We start from the raw sequence: 10,158 nt of genomic DNA on the forward strand, positions 1-10,158 counted from the left end.
TGGATATGTCTACCTAATCAAGCATAAGTCAGAAACCTTTGAGAAATTCAAAGAGTTTAAGCAAGAATTAGAGAATCAGTTGGGCAGGAACATTAAGATGCTTCGATCCGATCGTGGTGGTGAGTATCTTAGTACTGAGTTCCTTGACTATCTTAAGGAATGTGGGATTGTCTCACAATTGACACCTCCTATCCATGATGAGTCGAGCTTCGCTACCAATCTCATTTTGGGGGTATTCCTTAGAGACTGCCGCCCATATCCTTAATCTAGTCCCTACAAAGAAGGTTGCCAAAACACCTCACGAGGTGTGGACTGGAAAAGTTCCCAATCTAGACCACATCAAGATTTGGGGTTGCGAGGCTTTCGTGAGACGCGAGACTCACGATAAGCTTGAACCCCGAAGCGAAAGGTGTATTTTCATCGGCTACCCACATAAATCCTTTGGTTACATCTTCTACACACCCAGTGATAATGTGGTCTTTGTAGCAAGAAGAGGATTCTTTCGAGAGAGATAATTCATGAGCCAAGGAGACAGTGGGAGGCAAATTGACCTTGAGGAAATTCAAGAGTCAAGTGGTGAAGGAACCTCAAACCCTAGCCCTCAACCTGAGGAGGAAACTCCTATTGAGCCGACTGAAGCATCTATACCTCTGAGGCGTTCCACCAGAGTTAGGAATGCACCTGAGCATTATTATGGTTTCATATTACTGCAGAAGGTGAGACACTTATCAGTGATAACACACTGGTAAATCTGGATGAGCCTAACAGCTACACGGAAGCCATGGCAGGCCCTGAGGCTGCTAAATGGAAAGAGGCTATGGATAGCGAGATACAGTCCATGTATGACAATCAAGTTTGGAACTTGGTTGACAATGTACCTGATCGTAAGATAGTTGGGTGCGAATGGATCTTCAAGAAGAAGACCGACATGGATGGTAATGTACACACTTATAAGGCACGACTGGTTGCAAAGGGTTATTCTCAAACTCCAGGAGTTGATTATGATGAGACCTTTTCACCAGTGGCCAAGATTAAGTCTATTAGGGTTCTGTTAGCCATTGTTGCATTTCATGATTATGAAATATGGCAAATGGATGTCAAAACCGCTTTCCTTAATGGAAACTTGGCTGAAGATGATTACATGGTTCAGCCAGAGGGTTTTGTCAGTACAGAGTACCCCAGTAGAGTGTGTAAGCTCGAGAAATCCATTTATGGATTAAAACAGGCACCTCGCAGATGGAATCTTTGCTTTGATGAGAAAGTCAAAGAATTTGGCTTTTCAAGGAGTGAAGATGAATCTTGTGTCTATATCAAGGCTAGTGGGAGTATAGTCAGCTTTTTGGTACTGTATGTGGATGACATACTACTCATAGGAAATGACATCCCAACCCTGCAGGAAGTAAAGTCCTGGCTTGGGAAGTGTTTCGCTATGAAGGACCTTGGAGAAGCTGCCTATATCCTAGGGATAAGGATTTTGAGAAACATGAGTAAAAGACTAATTGGACTTAGTCAAAGCACCTATGTGGACAAAGTGTTGAAAAGGTTCAACATGCATAGCTCCAAGAAAGGAGAGTTACCCATCCAGAGTAACGCAAGATTGAGTAAGACACAAAGCCCTAGTACTGAGGCTGAGATAGCAGAAATGAGTCGAATACCTTATGCTTCAGCTGTAGGATCGATCATGTATGCTATGACGTGTACTCGACCTGATGTAGCCTTTTCTTTGAGCATGGTTAGCAGGTATCAGGGGAACCCTGGCAAGGCACACTGGACTGCGGTAAAGAATATTCTCAAGTACCTACGGAGGACTAAGGACTGGGTCCTTACCCTCAGTGGCAGTGAGGACTTGAGAGTTGTAGGGTACAGTGATGCTAGCTTTCAGACTGACAGGGATAATTTCCGCTCTCAGTCGGGCTGGGTCTTTACTCTAAACGGAGGGGCAATTACTTGGAAAAGTTCCAAGCATGAGACAGTGGCTGATTCCACTTGTGAATCAGAGTATATAGCAGCAAGCGAGGCAGCAAAGGAGGCTATATGGCTAAAGAACTTCATCGGAGACCTTGGAGTTGTATCAGCTATAAAGGAGCCAATGGAGATTTTCTGTGACAACAATAGTGCGGTTGCCTTAGCCTAGGAACCAAGAGATCATGGGAGATCCAGACACATTGACAGAAAATATCACTTCATCAGACATCGAATAGAAGAAGGAATCCTCGTGGCAAAGAGGGTATCATCGGATGAGAACCCAGCAGATCCCCTCACGAAGGGACTGACTCGGGCTAAGCATCTCCAGCATGCTCGGAGCATAGGGCTGAAGGATGATATTAGTTTTAGTAGTTAGATAATCTTGAAATTTGTAAAATGTAATTGACATTTGATGATAAATAAAAGTTGTTATTTATGAGTAAAGTGTTGCTATCTCTTGTCAATCGTTTACTATTATTTCTTTTTGCATGTTTTGACTTCCAGAATAATTATGTTATGGTTTATATCATATTATTCAAACTCTCCACAGTCGGTCATATATTGGAAGTAGATATGAATCAAGACTGTCGTGGGCTGGCTTGTAGAGGTCTAAGATGTTAGACAAAGCGGGGCTACAACACTCATGAGTGCTCATAAGTTCTGAGTATTGGATTCAACCCACGCTCACTTGTATCACTTCATGGAATTTATCTCGAGTGATTGTGAGACGGTAATATCATATAAGTCTTCAAACCTAGAGATATGATTTGTTGCCTATGAGTTGGTTATGCATTGATTGCACGAAAACGCATTGGTAACTCGATGTTATAAACTGTGCTTTTGTGTGTAATTCAACAAGTAGTAGAGCAAACATATGAGTCAAAGTTTATCTGTTCCTTCTAGAATTAGAAGCGATATTTGGGCCCCTCGATGATTTTGTTTTGACCTATGTACCGGGCCCGGTCAGAACTAAATTGATGTGTTCAGTTAAGTTCTATGTCAAACAAATCGAAAATCGGGAAACAAATGCTGGACAATAAGCAAGACCATGTTCCATGTATTTGTCCGGCTGATATCTAGAACAGAGGATTATATGATCACTTATCTAAAATGGCGCTTCATAGTTCAACAGAGTTTTAAGAGCTACGATTGCTGATCGGTTCCTGAAGTCATACTTGCAACTATAGTTATTAGACTTATCCAAGTGGGAGACTGTTGGAGATAGTGTCTAAGTCCATAACTATATTTGGTATGTACTTGACCCGACCCGGCATGGTCCATTTGGGTTGCACTTCACCCGAACAATTTACGGATAATCTTTTGAGAATAGTATAAGTTATGATTTATTAATATATTATAAGTTCTAATATATTAATATAAAATCATATTATTTAATTAGTGTTGATCTATAATTAATTTAGAATTAATTTAGAGATCAAAAGTATGACTAATTAAATATAGGCTCTTGTATTTATATAGTGTGGGCTAATGCTTATTTGGAATGGGCTAGGCTTGCATGGAAAGTCCATGGATACTCCATGGAGCTTTAACCCATGGATCTCATGGAAATGATAAGACATGGGTATTAGAGTTTACATGGATGTAACCCTAATCCACCACACTATATAAAGGAGGCTTTGGTTCTTGAAATAACACTAGTTGATGTGTGTAAACTAAGAGAGCCGATTTTAAGAAGTTTGTGACTATTCTCTCAAGTTTCCAAGTTTGTGGTGATTTGTGACTTCCATTTGAGGCATCCACATTATTGGTGCTAGGCTCTCAAACTCCAAGCAATCAACTACTACTACAAGGTAAGTAATTCTACTAGTTTTATTTGATTCAAGTACCCCATGCCATGCTAGTTAGGATAAGAACCTTGGAAAAATAATTATTTGCATGTATCTTAGTCAAACATAGATCCAAGGTTTCTAGGGTTGCATGTACATACAACACCAAAAAGCTAACTATACTCCCACTAGCCCTAACATATACACAGGACTCATCCTCACTCCTCGAAAAGCCAAACTCTTTGACTTTCTCATCGAAACAAAGATTCCATCTGCGAGGTGCTTGTTTCAATCCATAGATGGATTTCTCAAGCTTACACACCTTATTAGGGTTCTCTGTATTGACAAAACCCTCTGGATGACTCATGTAAACATCCTCAGCCAGCTTTCCATTAAGGAAAGCGGTTTTGACATCCATTTGCCATATTTCATAGTCATGAAATGCAGCAATGGCTAACATAACCCTAATAGACTTAATCTTTGCTACTGGTGAAAAGTTCTCATCATAGTCAACTCCAGGAGTTTGAGAATAGCCCTTTGCAACCATTCGCCCTTTATAAGTGTGTACATTACCATCCATGTCGGTCTTCTTCTTGAAGATCCATTTGCACCCGACTGTCTTACGACCTGGTACATTGTCAACCAAGTTCCACACTTGATTGTCATACATGGACTGTATCTCGCTGTCCAAAGCCTCTTTCCATTTAGAAGCCTCATGGCCTGCCATGGCTTCCATGTAGCTGTTAGGTTCATCCAGACTTACCAGTGTACTATCACTGATAAGCGTATCACCTTCCGCAGTAATATGGAAACCATAGTAATGCTCAGGTGCATTCCTAACTCTTGTGGAATGCCTCAGAGGTATGGGCTCGTCAATTGGATCAACATGGGTTTCCTCCTCAGGTTGATTACTAGGGTTTGAGGTTCCTTCATCTCTTGACTCTTGAATTTCTTCAAGGTCAATTTGTCTCCCACTGTTTCCTTGGCTTATGAACTCTCTCTCACGAAAGACTCATCTCCTTGCCACAAAGACCACATTCTCATTGGGTCTGTAGAAGAGGTAACCAAAGGATTTTTATGGGTAGCCGATGAAAATACACCTCTCGCTTCGAGGTTCGAGTTTTTCGTGAGACTCGCGCCTCACAAAAGCCTCGCAACCCCAAATCTTGATGTGGTCCAAATTGGGAACTTTCCCAGTCCACATCTCATGAGGTGTTTTGGCAACCTTCTTTGTAGGGACTAGATTAAGGATGTGGGCGGCAGTCTCTAAGGCATACCCCCGGAATGAGATTGGTAACGAAGATCGACTCATCATGGAACGAACCATGTCCAACAAGGTTCGATTGCGCCTCTCAGTCACACCATTCAGTTATGGTGTCCCAGGAGGTGTCAATTGTGAGATAATCCCACATTCCTTAAGATAGTCAAGGAACTCGATACTAAGATACTCTCCTCCCCGATCGGATCGGAGCATCTTGATGTTCCTGCCCAGTTGATTCTCCACTTCCTACTTAAACTCTTTGGATTTCTCAAAGGTTTGTGACTTATGCTTGATTAAATAGATATATCCATATCTACTATAATCATCCGTAAAAGTCACATACTACCGATTAGCATCCCTTGTGGCAGTTTTGAAGGGTCCACACACATCAGTATGTATGAGGTCCAACAAACCCTCACCCCTCTCACAAGAACCAGTGAAGGGTGACTTTGTCATTTTTCCAAGTAAACAAGACTCGCAACTATCATCCCACTTTAGGTCAAATGATTCCAAAACTCCAGCCTTTTGGAGTTGTCCCATGCGCTTCTTGTTAACATGTCCAAGACGACAATGCCACAAGTATGCTTTGTCTAATCTATTTGAAGAATCAATACACAACACATTATTTCCTAAATTATCTACAACATTCACAGCTTCATATACACCATCACAAGGTAATACTTTAAAGTAAAATACATCATTGTAATAAACATTAATAGCACCATTATCATTATCAAATGAAAAGGAAAAACCTTGTTTGTACAAGCCATGAAAGGAAATAATATTTCTCGCCATTTCAGACGAGTAACAGGTGATGCTTTCCTATTCCCCATGATTAAGTTTATCTTCCCGTGCTCCACTTTCTCACTTCTTCTTAGGCCCTGCAAATAAGTAAAAATGTGAATGCCACAACCTGTATCAAGCACCCAGGACTTAGTATGTAATGAGTTTTTAGACAATATAGTGTAAATACCTGCATGGGTGGGTTTAACTTTCCCATCCTTTACATCCTGCAAGTATTTGGGGCAGCTTCGTTTCCAGTGCCCATTTTCCTGGCAGTAGAAGCATTGTGCTTCCTTTGGGTTTGAAGAAGGAGGAATGGAACCATTCTTGGTTCCACTCGAAGAGGAGCCATCAAGAGACTTTCCCTTGGTACCCTTCGAAGGGGTCTTTCTCTTCTTCCCATTTCCCTGCCTAATTGCCAAGACAGGAGCAGTAGTAGGAGTAGGAATAACAACTGATTTACTTTTAAGGCCACTTTCAGCGGTCCTTAAAAGCCCTTGTAGCTTACTTAGTGTGACTTCCTCCTTGTTCATATGATAAGTCATACGAAACTGATCATAACTTGGAGGTAAGGAATGGAGAATGATGTCAATCGCCATGTCCTCAGGAAAGTCGACATTAAGCTTCAGTAACCGGTCCACGAACCTTTGCATTTTCTGCAAGTGACCGGTGAGGGGTTCTCCCTCTTTCATCATAGATGTTATCATGGAGGAAATGATTTCATACCTCTCCTGACGAGCACTCTGATGGTACCTATCCATCAGATCCTGGTGCATCTCAAAAGGGTAGAAATCTTCATAGGATTTCTGGAGTTCTGCTGTCATTGTGGCCATCATGATGCAAGACACCTTAGTGGCATCTTTCTCATGGGTAGTGTACTCAGCAATCTCCTCAGGAGTAGCAGTTGACTCATCAATGACCTTAAGCTCCTTATCGAGGACATACTCTTTGTCCTCATAGCGAGTAATCATTCTGAAAATCCTAATCCATTCATTGAAATTGGAACCATCAAAAGTGACTTTCCCACACAAGTTCATTAGGGAAAAGGAGCCTGTAGGGTTTGAGCCAGTAGCAGTGTTGGAAGACATTTGAAAAGAAGGAAAGACAAGTTTTATTAGATAAAGAGTCCTTAATAAGTCACCCAAATGAAGTATTAAGGCTAGGACCCACCAAACTATTTATAGTTGGAAGAGGGATACCGTAATCCAAGCTATTAAATATTTGAAGGTAGGTAAATGACAATTTACCAATTTCCACCACGAAAACGAAATAGATTATTAAGTTTTATTGGATTTGAAATTCCTAGTTCTTTTGAGATACATTGAACTTTCAATGGCATGTTTGAATCTCGATTGTTCCCTCTCAAGTTTGTGACTGGGATGCCGAGGATTACAAACAAGGTGTGAATAATCATGCAAATTGACTTGGTACCCTTAACTTCTATCACCTAATAGATGTGCCGGTTAACCACACGCGCTCCACCGATCTATGATAAAATTAAGTTACCCTTTGCCACTCTTACTAGTCCTTGTTAGTGTGCCGGTTAACCACACGCGCTCCACTAACGACTTGGTAAGGTACAAAGTGTAATTTCATGGTTTAGCACCTATTTCACATTTTCCTAAAGTAACTAAGATTGGGAATTATTAATGTATAGTTACTTTATAATTTCATTATACTTTTAGTGAGGATTTAAAGTCCTTGTCCTACCCGTTCGGCTAACGAACCTCCACCAGTCAAGGAAGCGGTGGGTGAGAGTGGACACCCATTAAGCTGCCATTTTATAGGCAACAACCTTATACCCCCCTTATAGACCGGCTTCGTGAATGAGGGCTACTAACGATAAGAATGACTTATTCTTATACATATCTATATATTTAAACTTTTAATATAATAATAGTATAAGGGTTGAATTTTAAACTTTTAAAATTCTAAGGTTCAATTTGGAAAATAAAGTATTAGAGTGTAAGACTTTACAAATTCCAAAACTTGAGGGCAAGTATTGAAACTATTCAAGACTTTTCATTTCAGAACTTATGAGTTTAATGGTTCATTAAAATGAAGACTCTTCATTTTATGTAACCTCTTATTCTTTAATGACACTTTTAAAGAAGTGACTTTTGGTTGTCCATAACTTGAGGACAAGTTATGGACTCCATAATTAGCCATTAAGATCAAGAATCATACTTACAAGCAAGTTACACCTAATTCCTATGATCTTCTAAAACTCATAAGAACATGAACATGCATATCAAAATTTCAAGAATCATATTAACACATATAAAACATGGAATTTTGATATTATCCATTGTAAATGGATTAGCATAAGCATTACACCAACTAAAACAAGTTTAAAAACACCAAAACAGTTTAGGGTAATGTTTCTAGTCCATTTCCAGCAGCAAAACTCGAAAATCTGCATTCAGGGGCTCCTACTCGTCGAGTGCAAGAACCTACTCGACGAGTAGGATGAGTTTACTCATGGACTCGTCGAGTCCCCCCATGGACTCGGCGAGTTCATGCTGCAGAGTGCAGATTTTTTAGCTTCTTCCACAATTTTTCATCAAGTATCAAACAAACAAGCCTAGGCTCTGATACCACTGTTGGGTTTTGAGCATTCTAACACTCCTATGGTGTACATGCAACCCTAGAAACCTTGTATCTATGTTTTATCTATGATACATGCCAATTTGATTTTCCAAGGTTCATAAGCTATCTAACATACATGGGGAACTTTTAAACATAAAAGATAGTAAGAAATACATACCTTGTAGTAGCTTGGATTCCTTGAGAACCTTGTGAGCCTAGCACCTCAAGTGTGATGCCTCAAATGTTTCACACAACACCAAATACACTTGGAATAACTTAGAGAGAAATGAAACACTTCTAAAATCGGCTAGCCCTCACTTGTTTATCTTAGTTGGCCGATTTTGGTGAATAACATGATGCTTATATAATGTGTTACAATTAGGGTTACACCATGTAAACCCTAATTGCCATGACTTTTTCATTTCCATGACCCATGGGTTCTATAAACACCATGCAGCTTCCATGGAGCATCCTATGGGTTTTAGACCAACTTGATAATCCATGGAGCATTAGCCAACTATATAAGTATGAGTGATTTACACAATCAACCCATATATTTAATTAGTCTTCTTTTGATCACTTAATTAATTCCAAATTATTGATCAATACTAATTAAATAATATTATTAATATATTAGAACTTATAATATATTAATAAACCTTAAGTGTTATTTCTCTCATTTTAGTCTATCCAAATGCATGATGTCATGCAACCCAAATGGACCATGTCGGGTCGGGTCAAGTACATACCAAATATAGTTATGGACTTAGACACTATATCCAACACTAAGTTCTTAAAGGCCAAAACTAGAAGCTACAAAAAAGAGGTAATTCTATAACTCATTTTATGTTGATTATGTCAATTGTATGCCAGTTGTAGGCCTAATGCTTTGGAAACAATATTGCATGTATAATTAGAGAAAAAATAGATCCAAAGCATTTAGGGTTGTATGTGCACCATAGGATGTTGTAGTACATAAAACCCCACAGTGGTATCAGAGCCATAGGTTGTTTTCTGTTATATTGTTGCAATTGTATTATTTTCAAAGCTGGAAAATCTACCAATTTCGTTTCTGCATGCCCACCACGATGTGGCAATAATTACCACGACGTGGTGAAGCATCAGATGGCAGATTTCGGTTTTCTTGGCATAATTTGTATTTGGGTAATTAACTATGGATTGTTTTCTTGATAAAAATTCATTTTTTTATGTTATGAAAATAATTAGCCTCATCCAAATAAAAGATAATCGTCAAAATTTCAAGTTTAGTGTTAATTTATATGATAAGCTAATTTATTTGCAAATTGTTGACTTGGTATTATCTAGCCTTATGAGTTAAAATAGATCAATGATAAATTATATGGTAATTTTATTAGTATAAATCATTGATCTAAATGCTTTTAAAGAACTCCATAACTTGTCCTCAAGTTATGGAACATGAAAATGTTTTTTCATAAAAATCATTTAACTCATAAGTTATGGAAAACCAAAAGTTTTCAAGAATTACAAAACTTGCCCTCAAGTTTTGGTATTTGAAAAGTCTCAAATTTTGAAACTCTTGTAATTAAAAGGTGTAACTCTTGGGTTCATAAATTAAAAAATTAATTAAATAGTTTTAATTGTGAATTTTTATATTTAGAACCTTGAAGTTTTTGGATAGTTCAAATTACACCTTATGGACTTTATTAAATTAATTAAAGTGGTTAATTAAAAAAGATAAATAAATCCATAATGACATGGTTTAAGTTCAATTAACTTAAGAGTATAATTTAT

The sequence above is a fragment of the Lactuca virosa genome, chromosome 8, assembly GCF_052849685.1.
Source record: "Lactuca virosa cultivar CGN04683 chromosome 8, Lactuca_virosa_CGN04683_v6, whole genome shotgun sequence".
NCBI lineage: Eukaryota > Viridiplantae > Streptophyta > Magnoliopsida > Asterales > Asteraceae > Lactuca > Lactuca virosa.